The sequence below is a fragment of the Nothoprocta perdicaria genome, unplaced genomic scaffold (genome assembly GCF_003342845.1).
Source record: "Nothoprocta perdicaria isolate Ctin4 unplaced genomic scaffold, notPer1 scaffold_64, whole genome shotgun sequence".
Lineage (NCBI taxonomy): Eukaryota > Metazoa > Chordata > Aves > Tinamiformes > Tinamidae > Nothoprocta > Nothoprocta perdicaria.
Window position 1 is genome coordinate 3,118,025 of NW_020455910.1, and position 6,389 is coordinate 3,124,413.

The following is a 6,389-nucleotide window of genomic DNA, read 5'->3' on the forward strand; positions in this document are numbered from 1 at the left end:
CTTTTCCTTTTCCTTTTCCTTTTCCTTTTTCTTTTTCTTTGCCTGAAGACCATGGTTAAGCAGGACTTTTTACTTTTTTTTTTTTCTTTCAGCTAAGTAGTACTTGTGTTGGAGATTGAAATGCTTGCTATCTCCTTCCTCCATTCCTGAAGCCTTTGACAGTTTCATTTCTTGGACTTCAAAAGATGAACCATCTTCTTTATTCAGTGAAAGAACACATAGGTTCTGGACCCACAAAAGGCAAGAAAAGAATCCCATCAAGCTTATTGGGAAGACCTGTGTTTTTTTGCTTTTTCTTTTTTTTGGGGTTTTTTTTTTTTTTTTGCTCTTTTTTAGTTATTTAACTATGTAGTGAGCAGAACATTCCTTGGGATGCCTCAGATGAGTTGTAGTCCACAGTATGTGGGAGGGAATCACCTGTGCATGGTTGAGAATGCACAATGGGTCTTTATTCATAACAGCTTCCATGCTGACATCCTTCTGGAACAGCTATGGGATAATCCTCTGAGCCATGTCCTGCACAGTCACATACAGTTTGATGTCTACATCATGCTTAAAAACACAGGTCTAGAAAATATCCTACGCAGTTTGTGCATGGAAATTTATATGCATTTGCACTGGCAAATGGCAAAGTGTGGAAAACGCTGCTCAGTGTTTTCTTCTCCTTGGTTTCCAACAAAGTATCCCCCCCGAAGACTTTGGGTCCTCTATCCAGCCACCCTTCTGCCATGCTACAGATGACCTCTTGATACAGCTCTTGAACAGTGTGCCCATTTGTCCTGGACTTGTCATAGAAGAAAATTGGATTAATTTTAAATATATTTAACATATGCTCTAGGCCACAGTGGTTAATTGCTAAAATTAAATTTCCTGAGTTAGTTTCTTATTCTTTTTCCTACCCAGATTTACCTTTTGTCCCTAAGTAATGAGTGCAGGAATCAGTGGATTTGGCTTCTCCGAGGACCGTGCCTTCCTGTTACGGACACGGTCTGTAGGAGTTACTGTGTATGTTGGTGTTGCTTTGTTGCTTCCCCCCACACACTTTTTTTTTTTTTTTTTTTTTTTTTTTTTTTTTGGCTTGTCTTCATAGACTTTCTTTCCCTTGATTCCTTTCTATTTTTGCGTTAGATCAGCTGAACACATGACACCTAAGACCTCACTCTCCTGCCCCTCTGCTGTGCTCAGTCCCAGCCAAGAAATGCGAACAGAGATTTCCTCTCACCCAAAAGTAATGAGTCAGAAAGTCTGCATGATTAGAAGGAAGGGTTCGGGTTTCACATGCCTTTTGGGAGATCATTTTTTCCTTCAGACCCCATTCCTAATCCTTTTATACCTATTGCAGATGCAGTCTGGCATAAGACCTGCAGAAGTGAGGCCTCTCTAGAGACTGCAATGCTACTCATTGCTTGCTGGAGGCTATTTCTGCAAAACATTCATCCCTAAAGGACTGGAGATGGGACTTGACACTGAAGCTTATTCTTTTTTTTTTTTTTTTTTTTTTTTTTTTTTTTGTGTGTGTGTGTGTGGGGTTGTTCTTTCAATAAAGGTTAACCACTCAGATAGTCCAGCTTTCTATTTGAAGCAACAGAAGGGCAGCTGTACTGCCCAGTTCGCAGGCTCCCTGATGTTGTTGAAGGCTTTATCTATAATTCAGGGTATGTAGATGCACCTGGGCTACATTTAAACGCTGCCTGTGCAACTACAGAGCCCAGTGGAGAGCAAGGGCTCACCAGGCTCCTCGGCTGAAAATGCTCTGAGCTCAGGGCGAGCAAGTCTGTTGTGATATAAAGATCCTGGTCTTGCTCTTGCTGTCCTTGACTTCATCTCGGAGGGTGGACTGAACTAAAACAATACCAGGATGATGAGTTTCTATACCAAAATATTCCCTATAACAGGAACTAGCAACACAGATCTCTGCTATGCAGGGATTTTTCTGCATTGCCATGAGTGAGCATCTTAAGCTCCAGACCATCCCAAGTCACCTCTTCCCGAGCTGTCAGATCTGCGCCCTGCAGTGCAGGATCTGGCATGATCAGTGACTGGAATTTATACCCAGCTGCTTAGCTAGCATTTACCAAAGGCTGGAGCAGTTTATGATTGATAAGAAATTCACTTAACCACAGGTATGAAGAAAAGAATGAGCACAGTTTACCCTTCCACCTGGRCACACAGTCTTCACAGAAGAACCACTCCTCCTAAGCTTCCCAAATGCCCATTGCTAGAGACAGCCCTCACTGGAGCAATTACGTTAGTCATAATGACAGATACTCCAATGCCATCAATTTAAATCCCTTTCATAGGGCTGAATTACAGCTTGACAGCAGAGATCTCATGACACACTCCTGTTTCTGATTCTCCACCTGCCTCGTGACAACTGTATTGCTTGGTTACATGAAGAAAACAATATCTTTGCTTAAAGGGAAGACAAAATGACAATAAACATACTCTTTGCCATTTGTCTTCTGTATTTTTTATTTCTTCTTCTTACAAGATTTTACATTTATTGGGACTGCATCTTCTCACTGCCTGCAATTGCCCACTGCTCTGATGCAATCACTTTCTAGTTTGCAATTTATCTCTATTTGTTGCTAGATGTTAAAATGCAATGATATCCTTAACATTTTATGAAAATACAATCTGCAGCAATGAAACATCTTCCAAAAACCAAGAGTAACATTAAGGTAGCAATCTAAGGTACGGTTAAAAGGCTTGCTTGTTTTACTTCTGTTGACAAAAGAAGAAAAAAACTAAGTTTACAGTTTATGAATCAAATAATGTCTGGTAACACAAATGCATGGAAACTTTTATTTCCTTCCTTCCTTCCTTCCTTCCTTCCTTCCTTCCTTCCTTCCTTCCTTCCTTCCTTCCTTCCTTCCTTCCTTCCTTCGACACACACCTGGAGCCTGAGTCCCTGGAACTAGCATAGAAAGACTGTGCCACACTGTTCTGGAGACACTGAAAAGAGTTTATATTTTGACAATGAAATCACAGGATAACCTAAGTTCTTTAGCAGATACCCAAGGTATCTGTGCCCTTTTCCCAGGGCATTCTGTAGCTTCATGTCAACTGGTTGGCTACGAAGAAGCTCTTTGAGTCACTTTCTGGCTGTGCCTGTCTTTTATCTTTCAGCACAGAGAGAGCGCAGGTTGTGAGCTTAGACCACCTATAGGYTATATCTAAGGTTAGATAAAATGAYATCTGCCCTCAAAATAGCCAGATATCAGAAAAGATTTCATACRTTCCCTTCCTTTTTCCTCTAAAGCATTACTAAAATCTAGGTAGCAATTTKTGTGGAGTTATTTGGTGTAATAAACATTTGTACTTATAAGCAAAGCAATGTAATTAGTCAGTGATGATAGCTTACACAGTTTAATTTGCAAATAAACTCTCATCCCATTTCTAATCTTCAGTGCATTTTTCAACAGCTGGACAATTTTGCTAGCCAGGTCACACCGGACAGCTGGAGGAAAGTGGTGAGCGAACTTTGCAAGGGTCTGCTGCTGTGCAAAGATGTGAGCTCGCCAGTTCGTTGGCTTTTATTCCTTCTTGGTGCATTGACTGAATGTTTCAACATTTATGTATGCACCAGAGATGTATAAGGGAGGTAACAGTTGAGCGAAAGGCTTTGGGATTGCCCCATCTGGGGTTAACACGCTTCAGGACCAGAGGATGGCTACAATAAGCAAAGGGAGGAAATACAGGATCACAAGTCTTTGCTCTGTACTGAACTGCCACTATCACTCTTTTCATGGGTGTCTTTTCCTGAAGGAGCCAGGCTGAGCTGTAACACTTGGTTAGGGCTCTCCCAAAGACCATTTGTGTCTTTTTCACATAGGGAACAAGGGGTTGGCGTGTGTAGGATGCCACTGCCATGGGCATCCAGACCCACCAGCTCTGCCTTTTCAGCTGTAGAAGTGCTCAAAGCCAGTCTTGGAGAGCGGGGCTATGACTATTCAGCAGCGGATAAACCAAAAGAGGTTTTCCCTCCCTTTGGTCACAGTCAAGGCTTTAAGGGAGTGAATGGTTTAAAAATAGGGGACGGAATACTACTCGGGAACATCTGCTCTTGTGCTTCATCCCATTTCCAAGTCCAGGCCCACGATCCCTGGACAGAAGCCAAAGAATAATCCTAAACATGTTGTTAAAAGAAAGACCCAGCCTCACTAGCACTAAGTTAGGCAGAGCCCAGAGAATAATGCGTTAACACCCCCTTAGCATTCAGCCCATAATGGCCTGCTTGCTTTTTTTCCTTACTGCTAAGCAAAATACAGGCGACATAAATAGAAACTCTGAATATAGGCTGCAAGAGATTATTTTAGCACACTACGAAGTAGTAATGTCAGTAAACCTGTAATTTGAATGTGTATTTTCACTGTAAGGATTACTGTTCTGTTTATACCCTCCCACACACCTATCACATATATAAACACAGCAGCAGTGGTGATGTCAGTTCTGGCCATCTCAGAAGTATTACTGAATTCTGGAGAAGATGAAAAACTGCTTCATTCAGCGAAGAAATCAGTTTAAGCAAAACGCCTAGAGCAAACAGATTTTTATCTACRGAAAAGGGGAAATTAAAGGCGAGTGAAACTTCACTATAGTACGCCCTACTTTGAAGAAAATAGCGTTCTAAACTGAAAATCTAGCTGAGCTTGAAACGGTTTAGCAACTAAATTTATTGAGCTAGTTTAATTGCAARAAGAATAACCCTTAATATACACTATATTTCTAGAAATCAGAAGGGGCACTAATGGAATAGAAGGCATTTCTGTATTAAATGTCAAAGAAACATTCACAAATAATTCATATATGGAAGGATGAGGCAGGGAAACAAACACAAAAAGACGTTTTAAACAGGAGTTAGTCAAACCTGAGAATTGCCTTCAGGTCTCTTCCTTTCTACGATGTATCAATGAGCTCTTTTTATGCAGGTTAATAAACCCAGTGTTTTGGGATATGTCTAGTCYTACTGCTGCTCTCCAGAGTGAGGTGATTGAAAGACAGTTTGAAAATAACTATGGAAGGAAAAGCCWTTCCTTCTTTCATGTGCCCAAAACGGGCTTGGAGGAGAGTGCTGATGGAATTTCCTTTCCGCCTTTGGGAAAAACATGGAGCTATTGCAAAGGGCTTAGCTGGAGTTGGMCAGAGCAGAGCCCTTCCAGGCACCTCCAGTTCTCTGCAGTTCTCTGCAGTATCTACAGTAATAAATGATTAATTAAAACAGCTAGCATTACCTCAGTGCTCCATATTCNNTCCTTTCCGCCTTTGGGAAAAACATGGAGCTATTGCAAAGGGCTTAGCTGGAGTTGGCCAGAGCAGAGCCCTTCCAGGCACCTCCAGTTCTCTGCGGTTTGGGTCACTTCTCTGGCTCTTACGTCCCTTCTGGTCTTGACAGGGCTGACAACAATTTAATGAGGTTATTTCCCTTGGTGTTTTGCAGGTTCTTCCTGTCCCTTCCTGGTTTTCAAATGAATACTCATGCTTACTAACATCATATCCAAAAGGCAAAGATCTTGAAAAAAGATCTAGAAAAAAGGTACAGCTTTGGAAATACTGCTAGCTGTGAGCATTCGAATCAGTAATAGAACCTTTAAAAAATAAAAAATAAAGGAAATATAATTCTCTACGAAATTCTCCTCTTGACACAGCTAAATATAATGTCTCAATACCAGAGAGAGACCTTTCTTTTCTTTTTTTTTTTCAGTCTGTCTAGAAATTTCCAACTGTGGTTTATAGAGAGCTGCCTGGTGGTCCCCACAGACTTCATCACATGCTACTGGCTCCTCATTTTTCCAGCTGCTAATGTCTAATAAAGCAGGAGAAAAACGGTGTTTCACAGAAATAATGACTATGACTGCCCCAGGGGGATTGCATGGACATGAACTGGAGAAAAATGGTCTCCATGATCCTGAAAGGGAAGAGAGGCAGAGTTAGTGAGGCAGGCGCTTTGTTAAGCTGTGTTTTACTGTGTGAAAAAGTTGGACAGCTGAGTTGTCTTTTAAGTCATACTTTGATTATTACATCAGGATCCCTGCAGTTGTGATACATTTATACAGCACTTTTCCTCTAAATCCAGGTCCATAGCAACTGCATGTGGGATAAGACACTTAGATCCTAAAGCAAAGTCATTTCTTGGCTAATGGAGGACTTTTTAATATGTCTTCCTCAGAATTTAATTACTTGTCCAGGCTATTTTTTTTTCAGTCAATACAGAATTCAAAAAAAAAAAAAAAAAAAAAAAAAATCTAAGCTGTATGAACAAGTGTAACCAAATGGGATTTTTTCTGAGTAAAGACCTGGATTTGGCCTCTGAAAAACAGTGGTTGACCCTTTGAAAACTGCAATTGCATGAAAATGTCACAAGCATACTTACATCTTTGTTTGAGGAA